Consider the following 13,026-nt stretch of genomic DNA (forward strand, 5'->3'; position numbering starts at 1 on the left):
ATTGGTTTGACTTATTTCAAAAACACAGGAAAAAAATCGTGATAAGCAACATGGCAAGACACATCCTGCAAATTGCAAAAAGAAGGTGACAAAGAAATGTCCAGAACATTAAATTAATAATTCTTTTAATATTATAGATAATGTTACAGAGAAAAACAAAATATTTAGAATATTTTCCTTATTCTTTTTAGTATTGTATTCAGGTCATTTTCTTGTCTTTTTAGCCTTTTTTTCTTATTTTTCAGGTAGCTTACTTTCATTTTTTTTTTAATTTCAAGCTTATTTTTGGGCAATTTCTTCTTAAGTGCTTGTCCCTCTGTTGTTGTTTTTTTGTTTGTTTTTTTTTGTTTTTGAAGTTACAGTGTTGCTACTTTTACTTACATAAATGACTATAATTTGTCTATCACAACTACTGGAGTCATAAAAAGGCAAATCTTAATTTAAATTCACATTTACAGTTTAATTGGACTAATTTGACCACCCCATTCAGCAGCACACCATTGCACCAACCTCTCAAATATGGCCAGAAGCATATTAGTCCAAGCCATTAAAGGATGTCTCTAAATGTTTAATGTTGCTCTTATTATTCCAGAGAAAAGTCATAAACTTATTATTCTACAAAATGTCACAAGTAATTTCACCAGTCAAGGTAAAACTGTAAATGCTCCAGACACTTTGAACATGATTTAATCTCCCGGCGAACCAAATTTAATGTAAAATACATCCACAGTAAGCCAACTGTGTAATGCAAAATTCTGACATGCAGACCAAAACTATCACAGGATTTTAATAATAATAATAATAATAATCTTACCATGTCAATAAATTACAGTTAACTTCTTCATATTGTACACATAAAATGAAACTTTTTTTATGCATATTTTTTGAAAGTACTAATTTCTTTTTGAGATAACAATAAATAAATTGTCAGGCAGTTCTGAGGTGCTTTAAATCATGTGGAGGTGTGAATCTCATCCATGTGGAATGACATTTAATGATCCAATCATCTGCATCTGTCGTTCAACTTCTAAAAAGCTCGACCTTTTCTCCCACTGATGTCTCTGACAACCACATTATTATCTTTAATCGTAGTCGCATCTTCAAGCCTTTGCAGCGGTTTCTCCTCAGTGTCACCGCCCACTGTTCACCACAGCCGGCCTCTCTCTGCTGCTCAGCCTCCAGCATTCAGGTGGTATTTATTTTATTTTATTTATTTATTTTACTAATTGCTCCATCAGAATATAAATGTAATCACATTGGCACAGAATTCTTCTCAACAGTGTGGTCTCCTCTGTGTCCAATGTGAGCATAATGCACACTACGATTTGACATTATTCTTTCAGCCCCTATTATTTGGATAAATGACATAACCTTTTACTTACCCACAGAGTCAGCCCATTTCTTGCTTTGTATTTTCTTTTTTTTTTTTTTACTTCCTCTTTTTTGTGGCAAATTTTCAGGTAATTTTCTTTTATCACTTTTCACAGATTTATTGCTAACCTCTGGGTCATTTTTTCCTTTTGTTGCTCATTACCTTCTTCCCATGTTTATAATAATAATAATAATAAATAATAATTAAAAGCCTGTACCATAAAGACGTCTGTCCTAAATCTAAGACTACTGAGTTCAGTGATTTAAGCAAATATTAGGCAAGGGGATAATGTATGACCCTCCATTTACCATAAAATACCACATTTCACAGCTTTGGGCTATCATTACTTTTCTGCCAGGATAGTGGCACAATAAGCAGTTGTTTTTTGTCAGGATTACGCTCCCCAAACTGCAAATTTTAAGCCAAAACCATGATCTTGTGCCTACATCACCCTCAGCATTATGGAAACATGAAGGTTGAAATGTATTTGCTAAATAATAACATGCAAATGTAACATATATGTGGTTTACAGAAATGTACAATGCCAATATTTGTTCTGGTAATTGGGTTTAATATTAGCAATAAAGAAAGTATCCAAAACTCACAATGATTATTTCCCTGCATATTTACTTTCTAAGTACCATATACAACACAGTGTACTAACTATAGTAGAGTAATAATACAAATATTTCCAACAGGTTGGTATAATAATGAAAATTATCCTTTAGGCCTGTGTGTTTTATCATGTCCGTTTCCATAGACGTGCTGTCACACACCCACTAATGTGTGAGGCAGAACTGGACCATCCAGCATTTGTTTACTTTGATTGTCTTTCCCTCCAGGCCTCCTCTGCCTTGATGATACCTTGTATTATTAGCCTTGTTCACTGAACCTCAGCGCTGCTCGGCGGTTTTCACTGAACAAGAAACGTCTGGCCCCAGGTGGATGCTGCTTTTCAGCCATTAGTTCAGGACAGGTACTGCAACCCTGTAGGCAGATCCTTTGCCTGAAAGGTTTGTCAGGGCAGACTTTTGTGGCTTTGTTGTTAATTAGGTTCCTTTTTCATGCACTTGTGGAAAACAGTGCTTAAATTGTCTCTATTCATTTAATTTTTTGAGCACTCTGGTCATTCCACAAAAAATTAAGAAATATTCATTAAATCAATCAAAATGTCTTGCAGGTTCACTTAATACATACCAGCACAGACTGTTTGTGTGCCGTGTCCTCAAGTGGCTTAAGAGGTGCACAACGTGTAATCAGGTACAAGACTCCAAAATCTGAGAAAAGATGCAAGTTTAATCCATTTGACTGTAGACATACCACATCAAGGAAAGATTTTAATTTTGCAGCACTACAGTGTTTTTGCCAGCGTAAAATTTGAGTGATCAGATATAATAAAAGATAGACGACGGGCCCCCACCTACCCCCGCTATGCTTAAGTGAGGCTAAAATATTCGGGATACAGCCATTGCCATCTTGTGCTGGTCACTCAGTCATTCAGAGCTGCAGAAGCAACATCAGCAATGGGGAAGTTCCCGCCAAAAACATCCATCTGACCAACAAGCAGCACCACTGTGAAAGCAATGAAATTATGGGATGAGTTTGAGTGTCACATTCCCAACGAAACAACTTGTTTCACTATTAGAATTTGATCCATTCGGTCCGATAGCATTTTAGAGTCTATAAGAGCCACATGACTCAATCATCAATCATCACTTTATGCCTATTCAAACGAACTGAGGGTTTAAGTTAACCACTCGGCCAGCAACTGTCTCTGTGGTCAACAAATGCACACGGTGGGATGACGCAGCACGTGGTTATGTTTAGGCAACAAAAGCACGTGACAACCAACGCCGGGACGTCAACAAACAGTTCGGAATGAAAACAGGCTGGTATCTGATGACAACAGGTTGTATATAAACTTCAAGTTAAGATAAGTCAGTTTCTTAACATAAAATATTGAGAGTCAAATCCCAATGTAACAGTTGCTAAATACAAACCTTCCTCGGGCTGACTTTGTGAAAGAATTATAAACTGCAGAGTAAAAGCATTTGTTAATGTTGTAGTTTCCTACAGCTGCCACTAAATCTTACTTAAGAGTCTAAATTTACTATTTGCACCTTTAATGGCCCCAAAATTTTGGTTCAGGTTCATAACCTCAAAGAGTTCAACCTGATTTTCGTCACGTTATTCCCATGTGTTCTTTCACTGCACACTTGTCTAAAAGGAAAACTGACAAAATGATTTTAATAAAACAAAACAATTGCTGTAATTGTTTTCTCTCAAAATGAGCGTGTTTGATGGTTTGTCATTTCATCTGCTTGGGAAAAGATTGCCTCATAATCTTTAATGATTTCTCAAGCATACAAGAGCAGGCTGGCTGGTCCAAACATTACGACGAGCCTAATTATCTGCCTTACAGTTGTGATGCTGCACTCTGCTGTCGGGACAAGCAAAGACCCCGTGGCCTCAGAATGACTAACAAATGGAGCTGGAAGTAAATACGTTATGACCCGATGAAGTTTACATGGAGAAAAGTTTACTTGCAAATGTGCTTGCCTTGTGAGGGGGAGACACTGGATACACACATAGACCAAGACAAATGGTTACATGGACATTAGCGGAGCGTCAGATTATTGATGTTGTAATGTCACAACTACAGATGGCTGTACCAGTGTGCAGTAACAGAAACATGGATGGATTACTGACTGGGCGTACTGGGCACAGACCCATCCCCTGGCCTCCATCTGCAAAGTCACTCAAATTCATACATACCAACCAGCAGAACACTACTAACAACTCTGAGGAACACAAAAAGACCACAAAACATGCAAAACAACCACAAAAAACACAAAATAACCTCTAAGAGACACAAAAAGACAGAAGAAAAAGACAGAAAACAACTAAAAGAAATACAAATTACCCTAAAGAGATATAAAATATCCAAAAGGAAATACAACTTTACCTCCAGCAGACACAAAAACACAACACAAAAACATAAAAAACAGACAAGATAGACACAAAACAACCACAAACAGTTCCCTAAATGAACACACAGAGATAACAAAGAGACACAAAAAACATAAGGAGACACAAAATTAGCTCAGTGAGACCCAATATTAGCTCAAAGAGACACAAAACAACCACAAGGAGACACAAAAAGAGCTCAGAGACACACAAAATAACCACTGAGACAGAAAATTCCAAAAGAGACAAATTACCTTAAAGACGCACAAAAAGACAACAAATAAAAACAACACAACCACAAGGAAACACAAAATCAACTCAAAGAGACACAAAACTGCCCCAGAGAGACATAAATTTGCCTCAGTGAGACACAAAAGAACCACAAACACAAAACTGCCTAAAGGAGACATAAAACCACAAAAAGATGAATAAGGATGACAAAGAGATGCAAAACCACCATCTCTTTTGCGTCTCTGTGCCCAGGGGCCCAGACATAACAAGCCTGGGAGACGTGACTTGGCTCTGCTGAAACCGCTGCAATTATTTAACATTTTCTCAATAAATGTACTGGCTTTATTGAGTTAGGGCAGATGCAGTTGTAGCGCAGCTGAATATGGAACTGATTAAAAACCTGCCTCTATGCAGCTCGACTTTAATTTTGAATTCCACCCACAATTCTCAGCTTAGGTTGTGCCATCAATTAGCGAGTTCAGACGGACTATGTTGGCATGTTTCTGTAGCTGTTGACAGTTGTGGTACATTAGATCAGCTGTGGACTGGAAAGCTCAGACGCCCTGCAGTCAGCGTATGTGGCGTCCTCATGAAGAAACGACTCGTCCTTGGGAGGATAACCCAGCTGAAACAGAGAGGCAGAGGAGAGCGTTTCATAAAGGTGATGAGAGAAAATGAAATACAGCATATTGTAGATAATAAGAAAATGGACTGCTCCTGAATTTTAATACTTCCAGCTACTTGTGCTTTATTGGAACGGCTGGAGAATAAGATTGCATTAAGATGAATTACATTAACATATATATCTCAGAGAAATTCTTTTCCCTGCACAGGAGTATTGTTCTGTGCCGGTCTGGACTGTGGCAGCTCTGCGTGATGTATTTGTTGCACCAATTGCAAAGCGGTTCAGTGCACGAATTTCCGTTTTGATGGTGCCAGCCCCTTCAGTTTGGGTTTTATTGTCTGTGTGCCTAAAGTCAGCCCACATCACATCTACTGAGATGATACTCTGACATACTTACCCATTCCCCTTCCTCAAAGCCCCCTGCCTCCCCCAGGAGATGCATGGATGAGCAGGCTTATTCTCCTTGTGGGGTGTTCCCCATGCATGACTGATGTTTAGATTAATATCCTTGACTGATTCCTGCTCCGCGGTGAAGAGAGGAGGAGGACTATCAGAGCACAGCCGCCCCCTCAGGAGCCCATTGATTTTCGCACCATTCTGACAAACATAAACCTTCTAGACCCACAAGATACTTTATCTGTTGTCCATTTAGATGCCGTCTCCTGAGGCAGCTGGCCACATCTCTTTTTTTATTATTTTTTTTTTAAACTTGCCTTTTTTATCCATTTGTAGCCCATGTCAGCAAAATTGAATCTGTTGCAAAGACACACAAAACAACCTCAAGGAGGCTCAAAATTACCTCAAAGAGACACAAAACAACCACAAGGAGACACAAAATTACTGAAAGACAAAAAATAACCACAGGGACACACAAAATGTCCTCAAAGAGACACAAAACAGTGACAAGGAGATGCAAAATCATCTCTAACAGAGGCAAAGTGACCTCAAAGAGATGAAAAACTGCCTAAAAGAAACATAAACATACCTGAAAGAGACAATGAAATGCCTCAAAGAGGCACAACACAACCACAAGGAGGCACAAAAGTACCTCAGAGACAATAAATTGCCCCAAGGAGACACCAAACAACCATGAGGAGACCCAAAATTGTCTCAAATAGACCCAAAATTACGTGAAATAGACACAAAATTGCTTCAAAGAGATGCAAATTGTCCGAAAGAGACACAAAACATTCACAAAGAGACACAGAACTACCCAAGAGACATGCAAAACAACCACAAGGAGAAGCAAAAATTGCCTCATTTGCTACACAAATACAACTTTTACTGCTCCAAACATTTAATAATCTGCAATCCACAAATGTTTAAATGAATATTTAATGAACAGAACTTTATAACTTAACAGGTCAGGATGAAAGAAAACCAATCAAAGCCATAATAAGAAGTATAATGAAATGAATAAAAATAAAAATCAAGAAATCAGCATGAACATTTATGTTTTTATTATCATTTTATTTCTGATTTTTAAATACGGTGCAGCAGCTGTAGTGTTGACTTGACTTGTAACACTTTCGTATTTGCATTAAGAAAATTAAACTATGACAATAAATGCACATTAAAACAGTTTAAGAGCACAAACCATGAAAGTAATGGGTCTGTCTTTAAACAAAGGTTCACTTTTGCAGTGATGTTTCAACAAAAGCAAAGTGTCATGTTGAAAAAGCTCAAGTCCTCACAGGGAAGAAAAATGGTCATATCGCCCCCTGGTGACAGTAACAACACTGAGAGAAAAAAAAGCTTGTCCTCTTCAAAGAGGTTTAAAACTATTGCTCCATGATTCTGAATGTAAATGAAGATTCAGTTTGTGCAGATTGTATATTTGGTTTGATCCAGAGAGCAGCCATAAGCTCAGTGTGCAGAGCAGCAGAGTGCAGGCAGGACAGACAGCACTGACAAGTGCGATGCAGGATTTTGTGCATCTGTCTTGGTGTGTTTTCGCCTCAGACGTAATCCATTTTATATTTGAACAAAGGATTGATTCAGTTGTGACAACACTTGGCTCATCATATGAGCAGTATGGAAACCAGCTTTGCATCCTGATGCTTCGGGGCTGACTCGGAGCTCATACCTGACACTTTTTAAGGACAATTTGTCCTTTACCCCATGACATGAGGAATGCCCCAACAGAATCATCTTAAAAGTCAAGCTGAAGATATATATTTGACTATTTATTTTCATTTATTTATCATTGTTTTATTTGAATAATTATTTATTAATTTATTAGTTTTAACTTAGGTGTGTTTTACTTTTACTATCTATTATTTGGTCTCATGTTTACTTGAGTGTTGTCTTTTATTGATCTGTTTATTCTATTTTTATTTCTTGTATTCATTTTAATTCATAAATATTATCCTCTTAATGGGCTACTTTTAGTATTATATTTATTTAATTTTAACATTTTTAGCAGTTCTCACTCATGTTGTCTTTAATTGGTCTATCTATCTTTTTTATATTTTATTCATTTCAATTCATATGTGTTCTCCTCTTTTAATGCTCTACTTTTAGTGTTATTTTATTTAATTTTAACATATTTTTTAGCAGTTCTGACCCACATGCCTTTGCACTTTTTGTTGGTTTATTGTTCATCTTATTACTTTATGAGTTTGTTTTTTTTTAGTTTTAGTGGATTTGCTTTGCTTTTATGGCCAGTTGTCACTTTGTCCAGATATTGAGCTTCCTTCTGGATTGAAAATAAAGTTTGATGAGTTCATCATTTGCATACTGTAGCACCATCAAACAAATCTGATCAAGTGAGTCTGACATACTTTTATATTCAGACTTATCAAAATGATGTAACCCTCACCATGTCAGAAATGACAGCTTTATTCTGATTCCTCTGTTTCTTTCAATAACGCAGCCTTCAACCTACATGAACAAACAAACTGTGCATTAACAAGCTTGAAAAGTCTGTGTAACTGAAACCGCGCTGCTGTTTTTCCTCCCCGTCCAGCTGTTCTCCCTCAATCTCCTCAAATCTCAGACTAATTAGCTTCTTTCCAGCAGACCTAAAGGCTCTTGATTCCACTAAGTTGCTCCTCTCTGGCAGTTTGTTTTTTTTTCGGTAGGAGTTCAGCAGCATCTCGAGCCGGGAGACCGCCTCGCTCTTTATCCCCCAGGATCAAGTGCTGGGAAGCCAGTTGATCTTTAGCCTTCTTTCTGCTCCTCTCTACATCCTGAAGCGAGGCCTAGACTTTATAGCCCCCATTGGATTAGAAACTGAGTCAGTATTTTCCCTTATGGGACTGGAGGAACATACTGTATTACCCTTTTAAGAATGTGGAAATGGGGTCCATTTTATTTTTCTGGGCAGAAAAAGTCGTGGGAAAGAGTTTGCTGATGAGACAGTTTCCTTATCAAATGACAGCGGGCCCTTTGGCTCCTGAATGGAGGCCTGAGTCACCCTTCTGGAGTCTTCCAGGTTAATTATGTTAATTTTTCACAGCTTTAAAGTTTTTTTTATAATGTGAGCCTTAAAGGGCTAGTTTGCCCAAAATCAAAAACCCATTTTTCCAAATTTTCATTGGTGTGAGTTGCAGAGTGTTGAAGTGTCTTCAATTGAAACTGATGGTAATATGAGTCACATGAAGCTTTAAAAGATAAAATTCCAGTAATTAGTCATAGCCTGATTGGATTTTTTCCCCCTGCACAGGAATGTGACTGTTTGTGTTGATGTCTGCTGGATAGTTTCATGTTACTGAGAGTCTGTTTGTGCATGCTATGTATCGTACAATTACATTTTTAAGTAACCCAACTGGTTTCCTCCTCATGAGTGCTCTTTGTGCATTTATCTGTAAATTATAACATGCCCAATTAATGTTTCAATATGAAAAGAATTGTTTTTATGCATTAATATTAAAAAAAAAACTCATTACACACTCAGCCTCTGTTTCAACCACTCCCACTAGGACACTGGGACATTTCTCAGATATTTTAGGACATTTCTCTGACATTTTAGGATGCTTCTTGGATTTAAGGACATTTCTAGGATTTAAGGACATTTCTAGGATTTAAGGACATTTCTTGGATTTTAGGCTGTTTCTCAGATTTTAGGACTTTTCAAGGATTTTTAGGACATTTCTAGGATTTTGGGACATTTCTAGGATTTTAGGACATTAGGGGCTTAGCTAAAGCCTCGGTCGGGGGATGCAGGGGATCCTCTGCTGGCACTTTTTTTGATAAGCAAGCTGTACTTGCCGTGAATCACTTTATTTTTAATGAGAAATAGAAAATGGTTGGGGGGGGGGCACTCAGCACCCTATCAGGGGCCAGATTTGGCCCACGGGCTGAAAGTTGAGTATCACTGTACGGGTGTAACGTAACCAAAATGCTGTGTATTCCCTCACTGTGCATATTGTAGTAAAGCTGTTTTGGCCACAATTACATCTCAACATGGAGTCATTTGCTGGACCTGCTTTCCCTGCACTGCTCTGTCACACACACACACACACACACACACACACACACACACACACACACACACACACACACACACACACACACACACACTAATGGAATTATGTCAGCGTGTGGTTATTTCAAAAAACCAGCAATGGCCGACCAAAGCAGGCACCATGGGAGGCCTGAGATGCATCCCAAAGCTTTTTTGCTTCTCTTTTCTCCATGTCAGCTTACTCCTCACACCCTCATTCATTCCACTCCATCTCCTCTCGCTTGTTTGTGAAAAGTATTTGCCATATTGAAGCAAATCCCAAACCAATTAGTGAGGAGAGGACGTCACTACCCCCTACTACGACGGAAACATGAAGCCAAATGAGCGTGGAGGAAACCGGCTTACAAATTAGTTCTCAGTGGACTTTCGTTTTGGCAAGCGTGTATTTTGTAATTCACTTCAATCAGACTTTGCTGTTCCTCACACTTAATGAAGTGATTTCAAAGGAAAAAATTTAGGTCCTCTCATCATCCAAATCATACAACTTTCCCATTACTGCGGACCTTGATCATGTTTGTCCCTAATTAGGAGGATGCATACGATGAGATAACCTTCATTTGTTTTGTTTTTTGGTGTTTTGCATTTGTAAGAACAATTGGAAAGACTAAAAACTGGATAGTCATACCGCTGTGCAAAGACAAAAGACCTTAAGTACATTTTGTCATTTGTGGAATAATAAAGGACTGCTCTACAATGTGGGAAATTTCCTATGTCTCCTGTGCTGTTTTTATTCTTGAAATATGAGCTATGTTTGCCTTAATGATAAAAAGTTAAAAAAATAATACCTATGCCCCTATCTATACTGGTAGCAGTCAATTCTGATAGATATTTGTACCTAACAGAATGACCTGAGCCCTATTTATGCTGGTAGTAGTCCATTCTGATATATATTGTTATATATTATGTAGCTTCATTTTAAAATAAAAAACTGCCACATTTTCAATAAACAATTCATTTAGCTACAGCCTCCACTAAAACAACTTTCGAGTCATTTTTCTTACTTGTGATGAGTTAAGGTGCCTTAAAACAGCACAGTGGCAGCTGCTTTTGTTCAGCAGTAATGAAGGTACCCAACAGTTACCATTAATGTTATTACCTACTGCTCATTAAGGAGCACTCCTCATTTGTAGTGACACATTGTCATTAACGGCAGTGGGTATGGATTATTTTCCTCACAAAAACAAAATTGGGGCGACTAATTAACTGTAAAAGAACCAAAGTAAACTATACATAACAGCTGCCACATAATCTTACCAATTATGCTTTACTTTGACATCATTCAAATGAAATGATTATAGTTTGTCGTGATTGTAGCGATGTTATGCTGGAGGGTCATGCATGGAAAACCATCAAGGGGTCACAAAAATCAATATATTGTTTTCCCTTTAAAACAATGGATTTGTAAATAAAAGGTGTTTATAGCTGATGTTTCAGAGGAAGAAAAAGTCAATTCCTGCACAACCTAATCACCTCTGTATTGATTTTTTTTTAAAAAAGAGTCAACATTGTAGTCTTAATGACTTTTCTTAGTGTCTTCTTACAATCATAAAGTGACACAGCACTTAAATAACAGCCCATACTTGCACGAGAGTCCAACAGTATGTTGAAGGTGTGTGAAACAGCAACCCTCAATCAATTAATGATTTGTCAATTAATCAGCCTAAGTACAGTTTAAGATAAAAACAGTCAGCTTCTTAAATGTGAATATATTCAGGGGTTTTTTCTTTCTGTGACAGTGAACAGAATATTTACATATGAGGACATTATCTTGGGTTTTGGAAAACACTGATCGACTTTTTCCTTTCACCTTTTTCTGATATTTTAGACCAAACAACTAATTTGATATTCAAGAAAATAATCAACATATTAATCAACAGTGAAAGTATTAATTCTAGAAGTGTGTCCTAGTCCACATTAACACGCACACAAAAATCCCTTTACCCAAACATACAACGACATTCAAAATCCACTGAAAAAAACAAAAACCATGTACACACACACACACACACGCACACACACACATATGTAAAACTTTTAAAATTCTAATTAAGTTAATGCGATATATACGATATAACCCATGTTTACAGTTAAAAAATGCCAGTCCCATAATTTTAGATTCATATACACACATTTCCATTTTCGACTGCTTACTTATTATTGTTTTGTTTTTTTATTTTATTTTTTACTGGTGTTGTTTTTGCACTATCCCCTTTGCTTATATCTTATCTTATCTTATCTGCCTCCAGTTTTAAAACCCTTGCACTGGCAGGGAATTCATTTCAAAATCTCGCTGCTTGTCTATGAATCCCTCTGTGGGTCAAAGCCCAAATATATCTCCAACATGCTTGTGACATATAAACCCCAGACGCTTAGGACATGCAACTGGCCTACTTAATGTCCCAAGAGTTAGAACTAAACATGGTGAAGCAGAAATGCAAGAAAAGGAGCGCTTCCTGGACTCAAAAGTCAATCTGTTCGAGGTGCTCTTTGGGTGGGGATATACTGGGATAAACGATCAAAACGCAAATTCCAAGGTACTCTCTTGAAATGTTAAAATGCCTTTGTTTCTACAGCATGGTCATGATGAACCTTTAAAACACTCCTACGCGTTTCGGCATACAAGCCCGCTCCAGCACGCGGACATGTCCGACAGCCTGCTTCAGCGCCAAATTGTGTAACAGCCCGCTCCAGCGCGTGGACATGTCCAACAGCCCGCTCCAGCATGGAATTGTGCGTCAGCCCGCTCCAGCGCAGACATTTCCGAAATCCCGCTCTACTGCAGACATGTCGGACAGCCCGGTCCAGCGCGGACATTGCCAACAGTCCGCTCCAGCATGAACATGTCTGACAGCCTGCTCAAGCGTGGAAATGTGTGACAGTCCGTTCCAGCGTGGACATGTCCGACAGCCTGCTCCTGTACGTAGACATGTCTGACAGTCCGCTCCAGCACGCAGACATGCGACAGCCCGCTTCAGTGCGAACATATCCAACAGTCCGCTCCAGCACGCAGACATGCGACAGCCCGCTTCAGTGCGAACATATCCAACAGTCCGCTCCAGCATGTGGACATGTCCAACAGCCCGCTCCAGTGTGCGGACATGTCCGGCAGCCCGCTCCAGCACAGACGTGTCCAACAGCCCGCTCCAGTGTGGACATGTCCAACAGCCCTACCTACCTGCTGATATATACTTACCCTTCAAACTATAACCATGTACTTACCACAATTTAAAGATACAGCTCAAAAACCATTAGTGGTCACCATCAAAGCCCGAACTCTACGAATCCTTGAAACTTGACTGGAAAGATGACAGAAGCCAAGCTGGGAGGAAACAGGAGAACACACACTGCTGTCACTAAAAGATG

General features: G+C 38.5%; 1 long non-coding RNA gene across 3 annotated transcripts in view; it reads right to left on the reverse strand.

The window, feature by feature from the left end:
* Nucleotides 1-2,742: 2,742 nt before the first annotated feature.
* Nucleotides 2,743-13,026, reverse strand: part of LOC121952295 (uncharacterized) — a 32,084-nt gene continuing 21,800 nt past the window's right edge. Inside the window, exons 8-9 of one of the 3 annotated variants that reach the window (XR_015778864.1) lie at nucleotides 12,883-12,982; nucleotides 2,743-5,195 (exon numbers count right to left, since the gene is read on the reverse strand). This is a non-coding gene — a long non-coding RNA (uncharacterized LOC121952295). Of the gene's footprint in view, nucleotides 5,196-6,613; nucleotides 12,983-13,026 lie in introns of those variants that run through there. The other 2 variants (XR_015778863.1, XR_015778862.1) reach the window with 2 other exon arrangements.

This window comes from Plectropomus leopardus, chromosome 15 (genome assembly GCF_026936395.1).
Source record: "Plectropomus leopardus strain MGB_pleo_1.0 chromosome 15, ASM2693639v1, whole genome shotgun sequence".
In the NCBI taxonomy this organism is placed as follows: Eukaryota; Metazoa; Chordata; class Actinopteri; order Perciformes; family Serranidae; genus Plectropomus; species Plectropomus leopardus.